Source organism: Hemicordylus capensis, chromosome 2 (genome assembly GCF_027244095.1).
Source record: "Hemicordylus capensis ecotype Gifberg chromosome 2, rHemCap1.1.pri, whole genome shotgun sequence".
NCBI lineage: Eukaryota > Metazoa > Chordata > Lepidosauria > Squamata > Cordylidae > Hemicordylus > Hemicordylus capensis.
In genome coordinates this window covers 106,070,911-106,095,154 of record NC_069658.1, presented here as the reverse complement: position 1 = coordinate 106,095,154, position 24,244 = coordinate 106,070,911, and the positions used below count along the sequence as shown (strand labels likewise).

At 43.3% G+C, this 24,244-nt stretch overlaps 1 protein-coding gene and 1 long non-coding RNA gene across 8 annotated transcripts in view; one reads left to right on the top strand and one right to left on the bottom strand.

Annotated features, from left to right (window-relative positions):
* The window catches only part of LOC128343024 (uncharacterized), a 37,994-nt gene extending 19,529 nt beyond the window's left edge, over positions 1-18,465 (top strand). Inside the window, exon 2 of the long non-coding RNA XR_008315316.1 lies at positions 18,059-18,465. This is a non-coding gene — a long non-coding RNA (uncharacterized LOC128343024). The remainder of the gene's footprint in view (positions 1-18,058) is intronic.
* The window catches only part of TRPM3 (transient receptor potential cation channel subfamily M member 3), a 598,368-nt gene that overhangs the window by 472,788 nt on the left and 101,336 nt on the right, over positions 1-24,244 (bottom strand). The gene's annotated exons all lie outside the window — the stretch shown is intronic.

The window sequence follows — 24,244 nt, the reverse complement described above, 5'->3', positions numbered from 1 at the left end:
CAGGGTTTGTCTCACATGTAGAAGAGACCACAATAACTGCTGTTAACTAGTACATCTGCAGGCAATCTGTATTTTGCCATTTTTATGAGATCACCCGGCATTCTGTGTGTGTCCGTGTGTCCCCACCTATCAACTTCACAACACCTGGACCAATACGAATCAAATTGAGTACAGTTGTAGGGACACATAGGCACACCTCAACGGCGCAGTTTGTGATGTCATCCACTCCGATCCAAGATGGCGGACAGGTACACTTTTGAGGTGCAAGTGGGCTAACTTATGAAACGCTTAACCAATTTGAACCAAATTTGCTACAGCTATAGGGACACTTAGGGATGCCCAAATGGCATGGTGTGTGATGATGTCATCCAATCCAATTCAATATGGCAGTCATGGGACCATCTGAGGCACAAGTGGGCTAATTTGTGGACTGTCTAACTGATTTAAACCAAATTAGGTACAGTTGCAGTGAGTGACTCACAGGCCTCAATGGCATAGTTTGTGATGTCATCCACCCCAATCCAAGATGGCGGACATCTAAACTTTGGATGTGCAAGTGGGCTAATTTGTGAACCGCTTAACCGATTTGAACCAAAACTGCAACAGCTGTAGGGACACATAGGGACACCTCAATGGCATAGATTGTGACAATGCCATCCAAACCAATTCAAGATGGTGGACACGTAAACCTCTGAGGCGCAAGTGCATTAACGTGTGGACAGTCTAACTGATTTGAATCAAATTTACTACAGCTGTATGGACATATAGAGATGTCCCAATGGTGTAGTTTGTGATGATGTCATCCACCTTGATCCAAGATGGTGGACATGTGAATTTTTGAGGCACAAGTGCACTAACTTGAGGACTGTCTAACCCATTTGAACCAAATTTGATACAGTTGTAGTGAGTTACACACAAGGACACCTCAATGGTATAGTTTGTAATAATGCCATCTACCCTGATCCAAGATGGTGAATGCATGAACATTTGAGGTGCAAGAGATCTAACTTGTGAACTTGGATTTGAACCAAATTTAGTGCAGTTGTAGAGACAGTGAAAGGAAAGTAGGCTGATTAGTTCTTGCTAGAACAACTTGTTCTGTTCTAGTGGTAGGAGAAATGGAAAGCTGCAGAAAAGGGAGTTTAAAACATCTTTAGCCTGTTATTTGTTTAGACTCAGACATTTTTGTTCTATAATTTGAACACACACACACCCAAATGTTTTTTAAAAATCCTATAATGTGAAACAAAAAATAATCATCAGGTTTGGCTTCAGAGTTTCTTAACAGAGTGAAGTCAAGGAGAAAATCATAAAGAGGAAGCAGATCTAAAATGACCACACATGCCTTGGTCACATCCTGATTAAGACAACTGAAACACACTCTATAAGGGGCCTTTTTCACAACCTAAAGCTAGTGCGGAACACTGCTGTTGCCCGGCTGCTGATGGGAACTCCATATCTGGAAATGCAACTTCTTTGCTATGTGATCTGGTCTCAATAGGTCCAATTCAAAGTGCCTTTAAAGCCTAAATGGCTCCAGTTCAATGTATCTGGAGGATTGCATGCTCCTGTACAGTTGTGTCCACTTACTAAGATTTGTGGGAGAGGCTCTGCTTTGCCTGCCTCTTTTACCTAAAGTACAGTTTGGTGGTTACACAGGGCTCACTCAGCCATGGGGTCCAAATTCTGGAACTGCCACTTGAACTAGAGGCTAGTATAGACCCCTTCTTCATCTCTTTCCGCAGACTGTGGAAGGACAGGTCTTCAAACTGAATATATCTGTGCCCCTTGATTTAATGTTTTGCCTGGCTGATCTGTTGTCTTTTATGAGGTGGCATATATCTATATAAATAATATTGAATTGAAGCTTTAAAAAACTTAGAAGTAATTAATGACAGTAAATAAGAAAGTACCTGAAATCTTCTTAAATCTTAATTCCTTGTTATATTCAATAATGATGATCCCAGCACTCTGAAAAGAACACCCATTTTAAGGAGAAAACAATTTATATACGAGGAGAATTTGTTGTTGTTAGGAGCTAGATAATTACCCTTTTAATTATTAGTAAGAGAGATTATTTCAAATAATCTCTCTCCCCCCAATTAAAGTAAGTTGTGGTATATATTCCTGCAAGAAATATACATTTTGTCTCTTTCCATTCTCCTATTGCATCTTAATCTTTAAAAAGCCAGAAAAGGGAATAAGTGTAGTCTCTGATAACTTGGAACAGGCCAATCTAAATACAACTGTGACAGACTTGACATTTATTCCACAACAATTTTTATTTTACGCTTTTCCGGGTTCAGACCTGAAGAAACATAAAATGAGAGAAAGAATATTACAAAACAACGACTAGTGACTGTATCCTAAAATGAGTCAAAATGAAGGGGGAGATTGGATAATGGATTAACTATATTTAAATAAGAACAAATAAAAACTATTTCCTCCACCACCAGCACATATAGCATATTTTACCACTGATGATAAGTCCATGATGATTAAATCATAAGATAGACTCCGCTCAGGACAGAGTCCCATGGCCTAACAAGCTCTGAATGGGCCTGTGTGGAAGAATTGAAGATGGGTTCCCTCTTTTTTATTTTTTTTGGTGGTATATTATGGTGCCACTGGAATTTTTTTTGGGGGGGTGCTTTTTGTGCAACCCCCCTTTTTCTGCTCCCACAGTCACATCCACTCTGACATTCATGTTCCACAGCCATGTCGACCCACCCACACCACTTAGATAGATTCAGTGATTTGGCGGAATCTGCTACAAGGATAGTTTCCTAATCCTACAGAGCTTGAACCTGATGTGGTTATTCACCACATACTGCCCTTAGGAACATAGGAAGCTGCCTTATACCAAGTCATACCATTGGTCTATCTAGCTCAGTCATCTCTATATTGACTGGCAGCAATTCTCCAAAGTTTCAGGAAGGAGTCTCTCCTAGTCCTGCCTGGAGATGCCAGGGATTGAACCTGGGATTTTCTGCATGCAAGCATGCAGATACTCTTCCATTGAGCTATGGCCCCATGCGCAAAAGGAAATATCTTATGATTGTCACACAGTCATCCACCCAAACACAAACCAAGGTGGACACTGCTTAGCAAAGAGGACAAGTCATGCTTACTACTACAAGACCAGCTCTTTCCCCCAATGGAGTCCTTGATGTCTCCATTGCACAGAGCCATAGAACCAGCTGAGAAACACAAGAGACATCTTCAAGAAGGGCGATCCCAGCCCTGTCTGAAATCCTGGAGAGACACTGCCAGCCAGTGCAGAAAGTACTGAACTGAATAAATCAATGGTCTGACTTTCAAACATTTCATTTCACTTTCCTCAAAGAAATGTAAGTTCTAAGCATAACATTTTAATAATCCCCTTACTGACAGGCCCACCCAAAAAGGACATATAACCCTACTTAGCACAGTTTAGATAGTTTTAAAAGAGCATTAGACACATTCACAGGAGAAGAGGGGTTCTTAGTCATGATGGCTATGAAGATGCTCCATGTTCAGAGACAGTATACTTTTGAAGAACAGTTGTAATCTCAATAAGGAAGCTACTACAGTTTGTTTATCATCATCAATCATCATCATCATCATCATTATTATTATTATTATTATTATTATTATTATTTAAAGATAAACAAGCAATTCAAGGACGGGGGCAGGGGAAACAGGTTTTAAAATAATTTCCTGTGTTCCATTTTTCAAAATCTTATTTTGATACAAGCATATAAGATCAGACCACAAAATCATGCCTTTTGGGTGAGAAAAGGAGAAAATGCTTGATTCTCAGCTTTGCAGTCTGCAAGAGTGAAATTAGACAGGTATTTTATTCCACTGCAAGCTTATAAAATTATCAACACCCCCCTCTCCCCAGAAAAATATATGCCCTATTCACACATGTTCAACACCCTAAAATATCTGTCTGGCTCTTCCCTTCCCCATTTCCTTATCTTTCTTTCACTTACTTACTTACACACACACACCTGCACCGGGGTATGTGTGTGTGTGCATGCGTATGTGTGTGCATGCATGTGTGCACGCACACACACACAATTTTCTTGACTTACAATTGCTCAGATCTCTCTCTGCAGCCCAATTTGGCATATTTGACTTGGCATGTTGAGCTATCCTTAACAAGGACCCACTGCCTGATCACCTTTAAGGCAATGATTCGCTTGGAGGATATTGTCCATTGTACAACTGGAAGATCTCTTGAGAGTGATGTAACTGGCTATCACTACTAACAGAGTCTAGTAATGTGGGTATGGCTCAAATCACCATCCCTGTCACAGCTATATCGTCTTCCAGCAAGCAGCAAAGTATCAAATGCTACTGAAAGATGAAACATGACCAAAACAAATAGCTGGTCTCAATTTGAGGTGAATCTCAAAACAGCCCAAATACAAGTGGACCCCATTATCTGAGGGGGGTTCCGTTCCTGCAGATTTCCGTGGGTAATGAAACCACGGATAACGGGGCATTAAGTCCATGGGAAGTGGTGGTGGTGGGAGGGGGACTTTCTGGGCTGGAGACCAGAAAAATCACCCCAAATTGGTGAGAAACAGCAAAAAGGGAAATAAAGTGCACTACCATGAGCTGCGAATTTCCAGCTGTCCAGGAATACTCCCCCAAAGTTCCCAATCCCCCATTTGCCTGTGAGAAGTTGTTGGGAATTTTTTATATATAAAGAAAAAATGAGCCATGAAATGACTCCTTTTCCCAAAATGGTGGCTGGAAATTACCTTGGAGGTCATTTCTGGCCACCCCAACACAATGGATATGTGGAACATAACCCTTTGTTTTCCATGTATGTCAGGATTAGGTGTCAATTACCTGACCACAGATACGTGGAACTGCGGATGTTGGATCAGCGAATGGAGAGGTTCACCTGTATGGTAGGGGTGTGCACGGAACCATCTTGCCGGCCTCGAATTGAACCAAGCCAGTTTGGTCCGGCCCCCATCGAACCCGCCCCCCCCGGTCAGGTTCGGGTCTGCAATTTTTTTATTTTTAAAAAAATTAATGCTAAATACCTGTAACCCCTTTGGGGGGCTTGCTGTAGGCCATGGGGTGTGTGTGTGTCCTGCAAGGGTTCCCTCTCCCCCCGCTGGCCTCCCTCATCACCACCGCGGCTGGGTAAATGTAGTATTTTTGGCTGTTTTGGGTCTCCATAAAGGTGATTTTCGGCCATTTTGGCAACAGCTGCGCATGCGCAAATGCCCTCTGCAAGGCCATAGGCCAGGCCAGGCCTTGCAGAGGGCATTTACACATGTGCTGCAGTGGCCAAAATGGCCACCACTCGCCTTTATGGAGGCCTGAAAGGTCCAAAAATACTACATTTACTCAGCCGCGGCGATGAGGGAGGCCAGGGGGGGAGGGGGAACCCACATGGACCCCACATGGCCTACAGCAAGCCCCCCGAAGGGGCTACAGGTATTTAGCATTAATTTAATTTTTCTTTTTAAAAAATCACGGACCTGTCCGGCAGTTCGGTTCCGGTCTGGATGGAACTGGGTGTGTGTGTTCAGTTCGATCCCAATCCCCCAAACCGAACCACCGGACCAGTTTTGCACATCCCTACTGTATGGCCTTCATTTTATATATATTAATCCAATGGCACATATGTATTCTCAAGATTTATGGTTTAGGTTTAGGATGGAAGAAACATAATGAAAAATTTACTCAATTTCAAGATCAAGTTTAGAATATTGTAATAAATGTGTTTCCTGGAAATTTTTAGAGCTAGTAATTTGTGTGCATGAATAAATAATAATGCTTTAATTGCTGAGAGCTGGCAGTTAAATACTATGGGGGTTTTGTTGTGTGTTTTTTAAAATCTCTTTAAAACATCTACAGTTCTGACCAATGAGTCTATGCCAAGATTGTTTTCTCTCAAGAAGAAGGATATGATCTTCACAAAAGCCACCACCACCTCCAAAAGGTTTGTATGCTGCTCTCATTTTTCCTTTAGCACATGGCTTCTCAAAGACAGCATTTTGCAACTGTAAAATTTTACTCTAGGGTCCATTTTGAATGTGGGACTTGCTGACTGCTTGGAGTAATTTTAATGTAGCTACAGATACACCCTTGCTATACTGGTAATGGCTTCTGGTAATGGCTTCATTGACTACTACTACAAAAATGACACATTGGAACTGGTGAAACTTTTCCATAAGGCAGGCAAAAGCAAGAAGGGTCTTCCACCATGATAATCAGAATGCTCTTTTATTGTCAGTCTGTACACATTAGTAATTTTGAGTAAAAATGCCATTCACAGGACAATAGGTACATTAAAATGATGGTAATATACTGAAGAGATCTTTGGATATCTGACCTCTTTTGATAAATATGCAAGTATTATTCTTTAGTTTAATTTCAGTAGCTCATAGTTACATACTGAATTTGCATCATTGCAGAGGTGGCTCCTCATTTGGGGCAGAGAGGACATTGCCCAATTCCTCCTCCTTGTCAGCCCCCTATTCTCTCACCGAACATGCCATCTCTTCCATTCTCTGTGTCTCTCTCTTGTTTGAATGTAGCTTTTTCATTTTCACTTCTTGCCAGTAGATGGCACTAGCTCTTGGTCTTTTTTTTTTTTTTAATTCCTTTGTAAAAACCATTTCCCCCCTCTTAGTGGGATCAGTGGGATCTTTTGCCCACAAATGAAATAATACTTAGTCACTAACCAAATTGCATATTTAGTGTCCCAGCACCAATCAGGATGTACCTTTTTTCTCCCCCCCCCCAAGGGTAGTTAGGGGCTAGCCCAGCCCGCAACCAATCAGAATAAGTGCTACAGGCACCTATTCTGACCAAAAGAATCAGAACCCCTTTCTGGGGGTCCTTCTAGGTATGCTAAGCAGACTCTCTGGAGATTTGTGTGCAAAATGGGAGCACTCGGTCTGCAAACAAATGGGGTTCAGAACAGGTAGGGGCCCTGGATATCTTTCTCCAGCAGGAAGACAGCCCTTTCCTCCTCACTCAGCACCCTTACCAAGACCTCAGGAGGCATTGGATTTCCTCAGCATTTGCTGGGAGCTCTTTTCTTTTCCTTTTTAAAAATGCCACTAGCATTTTCACATCTTGGCAAAATTCAGAAATCTATAGAATGAGGGGGAAAGTGGGGGATATGGTGGACTGGCACTTCCTCTGGGTACTGTAGTTCTTTTACAAACAAGCAAGCAGCTCTGGCCCCCTTCTTCCCTCTTCTTCTGGGACTTTAAGCAAAGCCTCATGCTAGCTCCTTTATCTCTGTCTTTCTCTCTCACCTCTCCTGAGGACGAAAGAGAGGGAGGAGGGTTATAACTTATAGCTTCCAAATAAAACAAGGCATTTTAACTAAAATTACTAAATGGACAACCTCAAACTTATCCTGTTTGAAATGTGTGTGTCTTTATTGCTGTAACAAACCAGGCCAAACTCATGTGAGAGGAATTTAGCTGAGTCACCTCTCACAAGCACTCCATGGGCTGCCTAGCTCCAAAATTCATTACACAAGGAACCCTGGTAGATTGTCCCATTGCCACCAACCACCCCCTTTTTAGCAGGGTTATCTGACTGAAAGTGGGCAGTAAGCCTTCAGTCTCCTCTTTAAATTGCAAGCAGGCAATATAAAATCTTGGTTCCACACACACACACACACTAGGGCTTCGCGGTCCTTTTGGCGCATGTAAACTAGGGAGTCTCCCCTTCTTCCAGAGCCAGTCATCCACTCAGAGATAACTTTTTAAACAAAGAAACCAATTTATTGGTTTTGTACAAAATAAGCAAATTTAGGTTTTCAAGCATAGCTGGCTTCTTGGTGGTCACAATAGTTTTCCTAATGCCAGATGTCCTCAGGTGGTCCTTAACTTAATAAATCACCAGGCTGATGTTGAAATTGGACAGTTACAAAGCAGATACCTGAGTATGAACACACACATTGAAAAATAAAACAATGTTTCTAATTTAATTCTTACTAAAACTTTTTTACCCTAACTCTGGCTACAGCACCCTCAAGTCTAGGCTTCTACTCCTTCCTTGGAACTCACCAGAACCTTGGTGAAGCCAACCCCTGCATTCCCTGGAGCTCTGAATAACTCACCCTGAGAGAGCCTTACAAAACTCCATGGCTTATCTCTCCTCTAGGCACACACTTCTTCTTCCCAGTAGTTCCTGGGGACCACTGTAGATCCACCCATCTTGTTAACAGATTGGGTCTGGCTCAGGGCTACAGTCTGTGAATCAGGGAAAATGACCTGATGCAACATTAACCCTGTGGTTGTTGGTTGACTGCCCACTATAAATGAAGAAATAGGTTTTTATATTTTAAGAATTCTGAGATTATTGTGTTCTCTTCATAGCAATAGCACTTACATTTATATACCGCTCTAGAGCTGGAAGCTCTCTAAGTGGTTTACAATGATTTAGCATATTGCCCCCCAACATTCTGGGTACTCATTTTACCGACCTCGGAAGGATGGAAGGCTGAGTCAACCTTGAGTCAACCTTCATAGGTAATCTAAACAGGTACAGCTTGGAAACCAGGCCAGTGCAAAATAATCAAGTAGCTCCATCTCTCTATAGTCCTTATGCCAGTTTTTGTTTCCTCTTGGTTGGTTATTTTGTTTCACTTTTGGGGTGTGTGAGTGGTAGTGGTACTGAAAGGAGGGATCATCAGCGTGAGTTCTTTTGACAGGTTTATGATTTATATGGCTTAATTTTCAAATCTGATAAAGGAGTCTTTCAAGTAAATGTGGAATAGAACTGCAGCCAATTCTATACACTTTATTCCAAGTAAAGCCTTAATGAACTCATTGAAGCATACTCCCAAATAACTGCTGTGTGCATACGATTGCAGCCCAAGGACCTATCACATAAATGTATCTATTATGAGGAAGGAAGGGATAGGGTTTGATTTTTTAATAATAATTTTAAAGAGTATGCATGTGCATATTTGTGAGAAGAAAGGAAACTAGGGGGCTCTGTGTATGCCCAAATACACAGTGTGAATTGCAAATAGGCACTCAATTCAACCCCTTTCCCCCACTTCAGTTGATCCTCTTAGCCTATTCCTGCATAGGGTTAGAGGGCCGAGTGCAAGGAGGAGGAGGAGAAATGGAGGCAATGCTGATAGAAGAGGGGGTGGAGATACTGAGGGGAAGAGACATTTTGACCTTAGAGTGAGAAGGTATAGCTACTTTCCACATTGACACCAACCATAAACCAGTCAAAGGGCAGAAATCCTTTACTCACAGCCAACCAAGGGGTGAATTTAGCACTAAATTAGCACTAAATAGCCAGCTGTCAAATGCTAATGTGAATGATGGAGATTTTGATTGAGATAAGTAAGCTTTACAGGTGGAGAAAACCATGAACTGATGATTCACTTCTTTTTAACTTAGGGTTGGACCTGACTACTACTAGCCCACCTACACATGTCTCCCTTCCCTCTGCCCTGCCCCCAGCCCAGAGAAAAAGCTGCCGCCACCACTGCATCTTTGGTTCTTCTTTCCTTTTGGTACTGCTGGGGATGTGCACGAAATTCAATTTGGAAACCAAATCATGGCACATCCCTATAAAACTGAGAAATCACACATTTCCTTTAACACGGAGGAGAGCAGGTCCACACCTGCTCCTCCTCTGCCTGCTGCCACTTCCATAATTGTAGCACTCCCCCAGCTATGATCGTGCACTGGTGGGGAGTCTCCCAGCTGCCCTTGTAAAACCTCGACACACACATGGCCTCTGCACATGCCGGCATGCACATGGCTTCTGTGCATGCCATGCTGACCACGCAAATGGCCGTTGTGCATGCTCAGAGGTCATGTGTGTGCTGGCCTCACATGGGGACAGCTGGAAGATGCTCTGTTGATGCACTATCATTGCTGGGGGGAGCGCAATGATTACGGAAGTGGTGGCAAGCAGAGGACGACCTGCTCTCCTCCGTATAAGAGAGGATATGTGATTCCTCCATTTTAAGGGAATGTGCCACGATTCAGTTTCCAAATCATGTTTCACGCACATCTCCGGGTACTGCCCTTCTTTTCTTTGCAGATCTCTTAGAAATCAGACATCTAATAAATAAACTCAAATAAACTCAACATATTTTCAATAAGCTAAAAAAAAATTGCATTTATTTTCCTGTAAACATTTCCCTTCCAATGAGCAATTAGGTCACCAGGACTGGATATGGATTATTGGGTTTACGTAAGGGGAGGAATTCAGTAACGGGAGGACTTAAATGCTTGGTGTGGGATCTGCTCCTCTGGCTCTGTAGATAAGAGGCACAGTTGTAGTTTGGGATTGTGTTGATCTAGGAGACCTGACCTGTGTGGATGTTCTTGCTTGATAGGAGGAGACTAATACGTAAATGCAATAATTTTGCACATTATCTAAAAAGAGCATATTTTGTGAGCTCCATTCCCTAGCTATGCAAGCAATGTCTACTGACCCAGGTTGCCTCTGGGCCCCACCCCAGTACTAGACTGAGCTAGACATTCTACTCCTAAATTTTCACCTGCACTATCAATGCACTAAAAACTGCAATGCAGTTAAACAAAAAAAATAGAAAAACATCCATGTGCTCAATTGAAGCAGACATTTCCTCAGCCCCTTGAGACTCACGATTCACAGCAGACCATGTGAAACAGACCTTTGTCAGTGATTTGAAAGCATTTACCGAATTGCCAGTACTAATATAAAAGTAAACACATATTGTAGGAACCTTTTTTCGATACAATTTGTTTCCTACTTCAACAAAATGTGTGACAGCACTTTTGAGAAATTGCCCACCAGCTTCCTTGCTCAAAAGAACGTGGCGCTCGGGTTTGAGTATAACTCTGTTGCAGTGGATGAAAGCTGTGATATAAAGAATACTGTGCAGCTGCTATTGAACCAAAACTCTGGAATCACCTAGGCAGAGGCGCTCATGCCTCCAGACCTCAGGGCCCCAGTCCATGGCCTCCAAGATCTGCCCCCCCTCCAAATGTAGCGGGGGGCCTCCTGGCACCACCCTGCTGCCCTGCCACTGCCCCGCTGAACCTCTGATCTTTTCTGTGATTTTAGCCATCATGTTTGTAGCCGGAGGGGGGCGGGTGAGCTGAGCAGGCCTCCCCCGCCCCTGGTGGTGGTGGGGGTGGGTGGAGCGGCCACTAGGCCTTTCCATTGGCCCAGCAGCCCTTGAGAACTGCAAGGTGCTCCAGCGCGCCTGAGAAGTTGGAATAGATTGTTGCAAGATCGTGACATGTGGTGGGGGCGGTCCAGGCACCAAAATTACCTAGACACGCTACTGCACACAGAAGCTTGTGGACATATGATCCATGCATGGCCACAGCTAGCACCGTTTGCTTCACAGCTGGTCAAGGGAGAACTGGCACACTTTCCAACACGTGCAGCACAGTTTCCAACTGGTGAAACCAGAAGGACAAAAGAGCAGTCAATAAGTAGTCTGCCTGTAGGAATTCCAGCTGGCATTTGCTAGAAGATTTACTGATATCCAAGAAGAGGAACATATAATTGAGTTGTTTCAGGATCCATTTTCAGTCGAAGCTGATAAAAAGTAAAACCCTGACATCCAACTGCAGCTTAGGGATGTACACGGAACCGGCTGGCCCGGTTTGGTTTGAGTCCGGACTGGACTCCAACCTGACGAGACCACTTCGGTTCGGCACCCCCTCGAACCCCCAGGTTCAGTCCAGTCCGGGGGGGGCGGGTTCGTGAATTTTTAAAAAAAACTTAATATTTTTTTAACCTTATCTCCTTCAGGGATGGTCCTCGAGGCTGTGGCAGGGTGTGTGTGTGTGTGTGTGTGTGTGTGTGTGTGTGTGTGTGTGTCTGCGGAGGTTCCCCCTCCCCCTGCCAGCCTCCATTCTCACACACACACCCCCGTCTGGTTCGGCTGGTTCTTTGGCCTCAGCATGGCGGCCATTTTGGGCACCACCGCACATGCACAAATGGCCTCTGCAAGGCCTGGTATAACTGGTTATGTGGAATCAGGTATGTATGTGGAATCAGGTCTCGTTGATGTAAGTGGCATTTACTTTTGAGTAAATGCATTTAATGTCTTCCAGACAGCTGACGCTTCATCCTAAAGATGGTCCATGGAAGAAAATTGCACTGAAATCACTAGGATTTGCTTCCAGATACACACAATTAGGTTGATTTTAAATCTTGCTCTCTACATAACATTTTTTTTTTAAAAAAAGCCAAGGTAAATTTATTTTTTCAGAGGAAAATGAATTGCAGGTGAGGAGGGAAGTGGGTGTGCCAAAAACCCGAGAGAGAGAGGGAGAGATGATTCTGTTGGTCAGGAACAACCCAGTAGCCAGTTTAGGCTTTGAGAGAGAACTGCCGATGATGCTGTTTTTGTGACATGAAGATCTTCCCCCAGGTCGAAAACTAGTTGTGCTGGCAAGTGGAAAGGAGAATATGAAGGAAATCCAATGGATTTGCTCGGTGGAGAGCTGTATCTGGCGCTTCTGGCTGCCTGTTTAGCTTAGCTCTTTACACCTTTGGCAAAGAATAATGCACTGCATCATCCTTTAATCTCCTACTGAGTGAACTCCAGAGCACATCAAAGCTCACATTGTTGAACGCTTGGGGGAGACCTAACAAGACCATGCGGAGGATCTGCATTGTTCCCAGCACTTGTTAGGGGAAAGTTTTCTAAACAAACTCCTTTCAGTAGAGTTATATTGAAAGGGGTGGCAATAGATGGGAATTGGAGGAGAGAGATGCTGACCTGTGGCCCTCCTTCCCTCTCCGTTTTCTCCAAACAGGTTGGGACCCCAAGCACACTCAATGCAGCCCAAAACTGAGAAGTCTCACAACTGAGAATCCCCAAAGTTTTCAGAGGAAAGGCAGCCAGATCCACAATCCAGTGGGCACCTCTTAGTCCTAAACCCCATTACTGTTCAGCTTCTGAATTAATTTAGAAGCCGAATTAGCTTAAATTATCTGCTGAATCACAGTTACTAGGAGGTAAGACCCGTTAATTTGAATGGAGCTGATCTCCAGGTAAACACTTCCAGGGGTTTGGGCTGGCAGCTTTGAATCCCCAAAGACTTCGCTACTCTACTCTCTGCATGTTTACTCAGAAGTAAATTCTATGGAGTCCAAAAGGACGTGCTCTCCGAGAAGCTTCAGCCACTTGTGCGCATCTAGCTGAGGATGAGCAGAGCAGAAACGACTCCATTATTGACAAGGTATTATTATCCCACCCCCCAAGCAAATGCTACTTCATAAGCTTAAAAGTGTTAGGGACTCATGAAAGAAATGGCGGGGTGGGAGGGAAGAGGACCTATGCCCCTCCCCACATGTCTCTTCTTGCCCTATTGTTGATCTCTCAAGGATTTGGGGGGACATGCGAGGGAGCTTGAGGTGGGGATGCTTCGAGACCATCACGCCAGTCAGCAAAAGAATTGCTTGGCCAATGGCTCCAGAAGTTGATGCTATTTTGTTACCATGATTTCCACCACCCCACCCACTTTTCTGGTTACATGGTTTTTCATAAGCAAACACTGAGCCATTTTCCTTGGCACGATGCTTCACCAAGTCCATCCAAAGGGGCTAATCTGCTTCACACAGAGGCAGAGCAGCAGCAGCTTGGAAGGCTACCTTCTCAGTAACTTGCCCCCTTCCCCCTCCCGCAATAGGGAGAATTGAGAAGAAGGAACTGCTGGCGGGGGAGCGGGGGGAAGCTTCCCCTGGGCGGTGTCGCCACTTGGGAGTCTGCTGGCATCCGAATAAGCCATCAAACTTTTCAAGATCTTGCTCCTTCTCCAGCACTCCATGAAACACCTCAAAACCATAGCACCTCGTAAACTGCAGCCCAACCCACAACCCGGCTGTGCAGTAACAAGGCGCTTGTCAGCAGAGGACAGTTTCATAGGAAGCATCTCAGCTTAACTGAGTAATTAACTGAGTAACCTCCGTAATTTGGAGGGTCATGCCAGCCTCACAGAGGCCATTTGTGCATGTGCGGTGGTGTCCAAAATGACTGCCATGCCAAGCTACGGAGGCCCGAACGGGCTGAAGAACTGAGTGATAATAGAGGCCAGCGGGGGAGAGGGAACCTCTGTGGGGCTCCCCACCGCCTCGAGGACCATTCCCGAAGGGGATACGAAATATATATAAAAATTTGCAACCCCCCTGAACAGTCAGGGGTGGGTGGGTTCGGTCCGGGGCTAGACTGAACAGGGGGTGGTTCGGTTTGACTCCAGACCGGTTTGCACATCCCTACTGCAGCTCATTGATTTGCAGTACTTTCCAGCTTCAAAAACATGGCACAAAGAAAGAGAAACAACCCCTCTTGATTTTTACAAACTGCTTGATAAGAAAGAATTCAGTGTTAGGGAGGCACTGAAAATTGCTTCAGTTTGGGAGCACCTATGTCTGTGCGCAGATTTTCTCACTGATGAAACTTAATAAGTCTTCAATGTCTTCCCCTCTCACTGATCTGAACTTGAAAGATATCCTCAGGACAGCAACAACAAGGATAACACCAGACATACCAGCAGTGGCAAGTTCCAAGCACTATATCATATTAATACTGACAGACACAGTTACTAACCCTTTGGGCCAGCAGGTCAACTTTAAAGTTCTATGTTAGAATTCTTGACCTCCTGTATCAACGCAGATGTAAATCTGTATGTACCTATGTAAATATGCAGATGAATTGGTAACTGGCTCAGTGGGCTGAACCTCCCAAGAATGTGGATGTTTGTTGTGAGGCACATGGAACACTTATGACGTTAGATGCCCCTTTGACATTAATTTTTAAGCAGTAAACACAGATGTGCAACAGGGTATGGTTACAAATGTTTAACTTGAATGGTCATTGTGCATAAATAATACAGGCAGAATACTCCCCTTGGTTCTGGTTCCAGTATATGGTCTTACAGTGCAAAATACAGGGACTGAAAATTGTTAAGCCACTGTTTTATTATTCCAGAATTAAATTTTACTAGTTTCATTTCTATGCCTTTGTCTTTTATTCAATTTTATTTTATTTTTTTAAATAATTGATATGGTGAAAATTGACCTCTGCCCCCACACACCATGTTATAGTTGGTTCTGGCCCACTGAGGTATTTGAGTTGTGCAGACCTGGTTTATAGTGTGCAACAACAAACTTAAGAGGAATGGGACCTGTGTTCCCTCTAAGGCATGCGCTCGTGTGCATGCTCACAAGTTTTTGGATGTCCGCTCAGTTCATTTTAGATCCCGCTCAGGAAGGTCCCACTCTGAATGCATGAGCGCGCACACTGCCTTGAGACTGCCGCCCAGGACAAAACTCATTCCGCACAGAGATGAAAAAAATTAGAGGGACCACTGAATGGTACAGCCATCTGCCAACTCTAAAATCCCACTAGATCTTTGGTTCTATGTCTTATATCAAGATTCTCCTTTTAAGCAGCAGGAAAGAATGGCAGCTACAAATCCATTGTTAACATAATGATTTCACAGCTGTCAAAAAAACTGTTCCATGTTTTTGGAGAAAATATAAACACAAACACATTCAAGCAACATAAAAATTAACTTATGCATTCAAGAATGTCTTGTTGCATCTCTCCGAGGACAAATCTGATATTTTATTTCAATGCCTGTCTCCCATGTGATGGTATATTTTATTAGTATGGCTATGAATGCAAAACACTTCCTCTAGCAATATGAAGGTGGTTCAAGTGTGTGAAAAGGGAACTGCCAGAAGCCTGAATTCCATTCCATCTGTGACTTGAACTGCTATGTGCCAGTGTGCTGGCTGCTACAATGAAATCCACTTTGTGTCACTCTTTTATATGAGAGTTGTAAAAATATGTATATGCTGTGATTTGTCTATACCTACAAAGATCAGAATCATTGGACAATGGTTTTTACCTTGCCACTCTATGGACGTGAAAGCTGGACTTTGAAGAAGCAAGATAGAATAAGTATTGATGCTTTTAAACTTTGGTGCTGGAGAAGACTTTTGAAGATCCCATGGACAGAAAAACAAAATATGGATCATAGAACAAATCAATCCAGAATTTTCACTCAACGAACAAATGACCAGGCTCAAACTGTCATACTTTGGACACATTGTGTGCAAACTCAGTTCCCTTGAGAAGTCCATAATGCTGGGAAAATTTGAAGGAAAGAGAAGAAGAGGACGACCAGCAGCAAGGTGGATGGACTCAATTTCAACAGCAATGAATGCACCACAGAGGGACTTTAAAGGCCAAGTTGAAGACAAATTATTCAGGAGAGAATCTATCTATGTTATCACTAAGAGTCGACACCAACTTGACAGCACTTAATCAATCAATCAAAAATATCCAATCTTCAGACATTTTAAAAAATCAGAATGTCTCATACATATATCAAATCACAGCTTTCTCGATAGTGGAAATGCTCACACAGCCAGCATGACGTATCAATGCCATTTGGGAGATATTTGCTTTTGGCCATGGAGTAGCCATCTTAGTTTTCCTGCTTTCTGCACAACAACAGAGTATAGCTTTTTGGCTGAGATAGCCTTTTATTTTAGCAGTTATCCATGCTGCTAGGCAGATTTGTGGCCTTCAGCATGGAAGTCAAAGAGAGCTACCAGCGGGTGCGGGCGGCTCCCTCGGGCATCGCGAGAGCTTCCTTGCCGCCGCTGCCTGCCTGCACCAAGCCCAGAAATCTGCTCCCAGAGAGTCAGAGTCTGCCTGCATGGCGTCCCTCCTAGTCCCCCAGCCTAGCCGAAGAAGAACCTCTCTCTCACCGCCCCAGCCAGCCCAGGGTGCGCCGCTCAAGCTAGGAGGAAGGCAGGCTCTTTGCCACCACCACCTCTTGCTGTCGGGGGTGGGGAGGTCACCTGCTGCCGGCCACCACCCCCAGACAACCCCGCTGAGCCCCAAAAATGAACAAGAGCCAGCCAGCACAGCTCATGCAAGCACACCGCGCCCAGCCCCACCCGTTTTCCTCAACCCTCCCCCCTCGTAAATTTAAAGAAAATAAAGTTTTAAAACACACACGGCTCAGGCTAGGTGGAAAGGGTGGGTTAGGGAGGTCACCCGCTGCCGCCCACCCCAAACAACCTCCCAGAAGCCAGTAAGCATGCTTGCCCCCACCCGTTTTCCTCAACCCTCCCCCGACCCCCCTGGGTAAATTTAAAGAAAATAAATGTTTTGTTTTTTTTAAACTTACTTCCCATTCAGCCAAGCCATGAGCAGCATCAGTACACCCGACATGAGGGCAGCACGCGGCGCTGCTCCTCACCTAAGTTTTTAAAAAATGAAATTGTATGTGAACAAGACAGTTTTAATACCAGATATATCAGCTTTAACTGAACCCAGAGCTTTAATGCACAAAGAGCTTAAGAGGATATTGTATGGAAAAAAATGTTATGTGATAAAATCACCTCAGTGTTTAAAACCAAAACTAAATTCAACATTTGATTAGATTAATTAAACAAAACATTTTATAGTATTTGGGAAATGTAAGCCAGTCTGCAATTTTATGTGTTATGACATAAGAGAGGAGAGGAGATCTGGTCTTGTGGCAGCAAGCGTGAATTGTCCCCATAGCTAAGCAGGGTCTGCCCTGGTTGCATATGAATGGGAGACTTGATGTGTGAGCACTGCAAGATATTCCCTTCAGGGGATGGAGCCGCTCTGGGAAGAGCAGAAGGTTTCAAGTTCCCTCCCTGGCTTCTCCAAGCTGGGGCTGAGAGAGATTCCTGCCTGCAACCTTGGAGAAGCCACTGCCAGTCTGTGAAGACAATACTGAGCTAGATAGACCAATGGTCTGACTCAGTATTTGGCAGTTTCCTATGTTCCTATGACTATTAGTCTAAATGACTGGACTTACATAGTATGATCTCAACGTAACTGGGATGACTCATTGTGTCTTATCCTGTTGACTTAGCTTTGTTGAAGCACAGAAAATATTTTACTAATCCAAATTTTGATCTAAGAGTCAGTTTTAGAAGAGTTCAAAGGCCAGTCATTCTAACAGGATAGATGGTAACATTTGTGTTTTGTCAGCTGATAGGATGTGAATTGCTTCTCTTGCCCTTGGAACACATGCTTCTGTTTTTTCAGGACGAGTTGAGGTTGAATAAATGCTGAAGGCAGAAGCAAAGTGTGAACAGGCAACATGTAAAGTGAGGAATCCAACAAATCCATGCCAAGTGCAAGTGGGTAAACAGAAGCTGGCTGGCTCACTAAGAAGTACAGAAAGCAGGAATATTCCACATCTCATAGCACAGTGAGGAGGAAGAGGGTGAAGGATGCTCCAGGATACACTGATGGAGTAGAAAGTCATTTTGCCTAGTACAGAAAGATTTGTGACATTTTCAGATGGGGTGTTTAGTTTGCGGTTTTCAACTTTTTGTTAACTCACTCTTTATGGGGAATTCTGTCGTCAGCCTGTACTTTCCCCACACTTGAGTTATCACAATGATTAATTGACTTTTTCTGACTTAAAAACAACGGAACAGTTGCATGACTACCTGTGTGGACTGTTAGTACTACTGTCTTTTTTGATAAGCTGAAGGCTTTCTAGGTAGTCCTATGCACACACAAAAACATGCTGGCGTAGAAACAGTGATGCACTGCTACTTGTGACTCAAAGCAGAAAAGCAACTACTAGAAGGCAGTACAAAGAGCTTGTCTAGATGTGCCCTTAGTTAGGTACTTAGCTAAGGAGTTCATAGTGTGTTTTTTAAATCAGTAATTGCTTGGTGGCTGAAGAATGAAATACAACAATCCATGGCATTGTAATATTCATTACAACCCCTGCTTCTAGGCCTATGCAGTGATCCCTGCAACAGGGATACCCAGATGTTGCTGACTAAAATTCCCATAATTCCCAGCCAAAGCTCACTGCAGCTGAGGATGATAATTATTGCAGTCAGCAGCATCTAGAAATCCCTGCTACAGGGAACACTGGACCTAAATCAGTTTGGAGAAATAAATATGCCTTTCCTCCCTTTTCTTTTTTTATCTAGAAGGCTAATTTGCACTAAACCAACATCACACCAACATACATATAGGAAGTTGCCTTATATATTATTTATTTATTTAAAGTTGCCCTATTATTTATTTATTTATTTATTTATTCGATTTCTATACCGCCCTTCCAAAAATGGCTCAAGGCAGTTTACGCAGAGAAATAATAAATAAATAAGATGGATCCCTGTCCCCAAAGGGCTCACAATCTAAAAAGAAATATAAGATAGACATCAGCAACAGTCACTGGAGATACCGTGCTGGGGGTGGATAGGGCCAGCTACTCTCCCCCTGCTAAATAAAGAGAATCACCACATTGAAAGGTGCCTTTTATATTAAAAGGTATAGTTAGACTATTGGTCCACCTTACTCAGCACAGTTTACACTGACTGAAACTAATGCACTTCATTAGTTCACAAACACACTTCAATCCGGTTTTATCAGGATTCCAGGAGAGACCCATGAGCCTCAACTTTGCACATTCTGGTAGAAGTAAGGTAAAGCTGAAATATGAGCTTCATGCTTTCTTTGCTGCTCTTTTGTAATGTGCAAACTAGGTTTCAAGATACAGAAACTGGTGTGTACTTCTGATAAGCCATCATTTGGCTACTGACTTTGGCGGGTAGATCTTGGTGCTCCAGTAAGTAAGGCAGGAGAACAAATGGAAGAACGACCAGTACTCTGTGTTTACTACTTAATATATTTAGCGCTGACCAATACTGGTTCCTGTGAAAAAGCAAATGTGAAATCATTCCAGGCCAGGGAGTTACAGTCTAACTGAAACATCAGGGAAAAGAAAAGGTAAAGCACAGAGCTTGATGAAGCAATAGCAAGGGGACAGGGTGATGGAGTGGAGACAAGGAACAGCTGTAATAATGGTGGAAGGGCTATAAGGTTTAAAGGTGGTAGGTTTTGGGGGGTGGGTGGGTTAAAAAGTGTTAAGGAAAAGGAATATTGGATTGGTGAATAGACAGAGCCACACAAACAGACATGGGGGAGAGAGAAAGAAAAAGAGAACTAATCATCATCATCATCATCATCATCATCATCATCATCATCATCTCTCCCATCAACAATATGGTGAGACGTAACTTTAATAAATCTATACCGGATCGGCCGTCGCCCGGGTCAACAAGGACTGCGCCAGGTGCTGGAGTCCCTGGACATCTGGTGGCAAGTGGGCAACAGGACTCAGGATCTTCAGTTGAGCAACCAGGGCTGAAGACAGCAAAGTTACTGGAAGAAACGTCGCTTAACCGAAAAATATATATGAAAAATGCCAACAAGGAAATAATGACCTGCTATTACAAGTCTAGTCCAACTAGAAGAGGTTATTTAAAAAGAATGTACCAAATTTGGAAAGAGAAGCATCCAGACACAGAAATAACAGAACAAAGGCTAGCAGACCAGAGAAGATTCATAATAAGAAATAAAGTATTCACAGAAGTTGAGCTGGAAGAACTGCAAAGAGCAATATAGGCTCAAGATATGGAAGAAGAATTACCACCAACTGAAGAAGTTGCTCAGGCGCAGGTGGAGGAGGTGTTGGAAATAGAGGATGCCACTGTTGCTGAACTGTTTCAAAATCAAAACCAGGCAACCTCCCCTTTGCCTTCACCTCAAAAACCCAAATGCCGTTTAACAGAAAAGCAACAAGAACTAAAGCAAAAAATAACTGAGCACATGAACCAAACAACCACCAGGGTTCGACTTCCAGCTCTAAAAACAGTTGCCAAAAAACAACTTGCTCAGGTATTAAAAGATGTCAATGCTGCACATGCAGAAATAACAACCAATAATTTGCAAGAAACAAACCAACTAATGTACAGTGCAGCAACAATAACAGGCCTCGGATACCAAACATCTAAAAATCAAGTAAAATCAACCATCTGCTGTACATGGATGATCTGAAGTTGTATGGAAAGTCCCAGTCAGAAATTGAATCACTGCTAAACACTGTCCGTATATTCAGTAGCGATATAGCAATGGAGTTTGGACTGGACAAGTGTGCTGCATTAATAATGAACAGAGGGAAAACAACAAAAACAGAAGGAATAGAACTGCCCAATGGAAGCAAGATCAAGAACCTGGAAGAGAAAGAACATTACAAATACTTGGGCATTCTCCAGGCTGATAACATTGCACACACTGAAGTTAAAAGAAAAATTGGAAGTGAATACATCAGGAGAGTTAGAAAAATCCTCAAGTCCAAACTCAATGGCGGGAACACCATACAAGCCATAAACACCTGGGCTATACCTGTTATCAGATACACTGCAGGAATAATAGACTGGACCCAGGCAGAGCTAGAGACGCTAGATCGTAAGACCAGGAAAATCGTGACCATCAATCATGCTCTGCACCCCTACAGTGATGTCGATAGGCTCTACCTCCCTCGCAGCTCAGGTGGAAGAGGAATGCTGCAAGTCCATCAAACAGTAGAGGAGGAGAAAAGAGGCCTTGAAGAATATATCAAGGACAGTGAAGAAGATGCACTTCAAATGGTCAATAACGCAAAACTATTCAACACCAATGAAAGAAAGCAGGCCTACAAGAAATGACAAGTCAAGAACCGAGCAGAAAAATGGAAAAATAAGCCCCTGCATGGTCAATATTTGCACAATATAAGTGGAAAATCAGACCTCACCAAGACCTGGCAATGGCTTGAAGAAAGAAACAGAGGGTTTAATACTGGCTGCGCAAGAACAGGCACTAAGAACAAATGCAATAAGAGCAAAAGTCGAAAAATCAACAACAAACAGCAAGTGCCGCCTTTGTAAAGAAGCAGATGAAACAGTGGACCACCTAATCAGCTGTTGTAAAAAGATCGCACAGACTGACTACAAACAAAGGCATGACAAGGTAGCAGGGATGATACACTGGAACATCTGCAAAAAATACAAGCTACCTGTAGCCAAAAATTGGTGGGACCATAAAATTGAAAAAGTTGAAGAAAATGAATGGCGCCCTGGGTGCAGTTCCAAAAGACCTTGAAGAGCACTTCAACACCATAGGTGCCACAGAAATCACCATCAGCCAATAACAAAAAGCATCTTTACTGGGAACAGCCTATATTCTGCGACGATATCTATAACAATTAGCAATAAAATTCAGCCATCCCAGGTCCTTGGGAAGGACTCGATGTCTGGATAAAACAAACCAGTCAATAACACCTGTCTGACTGTGTAAACAAGATAATAATAATAATTCAATTTCTATACCGCCCTTCCAAAAATGGCTCAGGGAGGTTTACACAGAGAAATAATAAATAAATAAGATGGGCTCACAATCTAAAAGAAACATAAGATCAACACCAGCAACAGACATTGAAGGTATTGCGCTTGGGGTGGATAGGGCCAGTTACTCTCCCCCTGCTAAATAAAGAGAACACTATGTTAAAAGGTGCCTCTTTGCCAAGTTAGCAGGGGTGAGACAATAGAAACAATAGAGACAATAGACAAAAGAAACAGGCTGTGGACCCAAACTGTGATACTAGACAATGGTAGAGATGTAGTCCAGACAAGACAACCGTATTGTTGGTTATGGATCTGATGTATGGCCCATTTTGGATGGAATTGCCCTCCTTGTAGCAGTTTGGATACATGCTACTTCTGGAAGCATAGGATGGGATGCACATGAAACTAGGTTTGTGTTTTGTTTCAAGCTCAAAACAAAATGCAAATGGGCAAAATATTTTGTCAAAACAGTGGTCGAACAATGGGGAAACTCAAAACATCCCATTGTCCCCCATGGGTAGCTCCTAGGGGCACCAAAGTGGGTAGTGTGGTAGGCCATGATGGGTGCTACCTACCACCCAATCCACAAAAGGTATGGGCAAGAGGGCAATTCATAAGAGGGCAATTCATAACAAGAGGGCAATTCAATTCATTTGGGTCCTATGGGGGTTTTAGGGGAAGGTTAATTATTTGTTAAAAGTTGCCTGCTTGCCCATTTCTTTTGTGGGGTGGGTGATGGGTAGCACCCATCTTGCCCTACCACCCAACCCACTTTGGCATTCCCATGAGCTACCCAGGGGAACAATTGGATGTTTCGACTTTCATATTGTTCCCTATGGCCAGAACAAGCTGCACTCAGAGTGCACACAAGTTAGAAAACCTAGGAAGACCAGAGTCCTCCACAGAAACTCTGTGGGTAATAACAAGGTCTGAAAGGAAATGTGTTACAAGGGACATGCTATCATCCTCCTGACAAAACACTGACACTGACTGGAAGTTGCAGAAGGAAATCAGGGAGGCATCAAAAAGAGACAGAGCTGCAATAATGGGTGATTTACTACCCACACATAGACTGGGTAAATTCACATTCAAGTAATGACAAAGAGGCCACATTTCATGATATGCTGAATGACAGTGCCTTAAAACAGTTGGTCATGGAACCAACCAGAAAGAAGGCAATCCTGAGTGGCACCCAGGACCTGGTGCAAGATGTTAGTGTTGTGGAGCCTTTAGGGAACCATGGCGATAGTGTGATCAAATTCAGCATACAAGTGAGGAGAGAATTGCCAAGGAAGTTTAAACATAGCCACTTTGAACTTCAGAAGAGGAAACTTCTCTAAAATGAAAGGAAAACAGCAAGGGAGTATAAGGACAGTCACTTTGCTCCATAATGCATGGAGTTTATTTAAAACCACAATAGTAGAAGCTCAATTAGAATGTATACAAAAAAAAGATGAACGGTACCACCAAGTCCAGGAGATGCCAGCATGGCTAACAAGTAAAGTCAAGGAAACTATAAAGGGGGGAAAGACTTCCTTCAGAAACTGGAAAGAAGATAATAGAAAGGAACACAGACTCTGGGAGAAGAAATGCAAGGAGACAATAAGGGATGCAAAGAGAGATGAGGAACATTTAGCTAAAAGCATCAAGGAGAATAACAAAAAATTATTTAAATACATCAGAAGCAGGAAACCTGCCAGGGAGGCAGTTGGACCATTAAATGAGGAGGGTGAAAGGGAGGAGGAGCTCCAAAGGATCTCTCCAAACTGGGGGAGTAGGTGACAAAATGGCAAATGCAGATCAATGTCAGCAAGTGTAATGTGATGTATATTGGGGCAACTCCCCCTCCCCCCAAAAAATTCACATATACGCTTGATGGGGTCTGAGCTGTTGGTGACTGACCAGGAGAGGGATCTTGGGGTTGTGGTGGACAGATTGCTGAAAGTGTAGGTTCAATGTGCGGCAGCTTCCTGTGTTCCTATGTTCCTATGGCAGTTGTGAAAAAGGTCAATTTCATATTTGAAATCATTAGAAAGGGAAT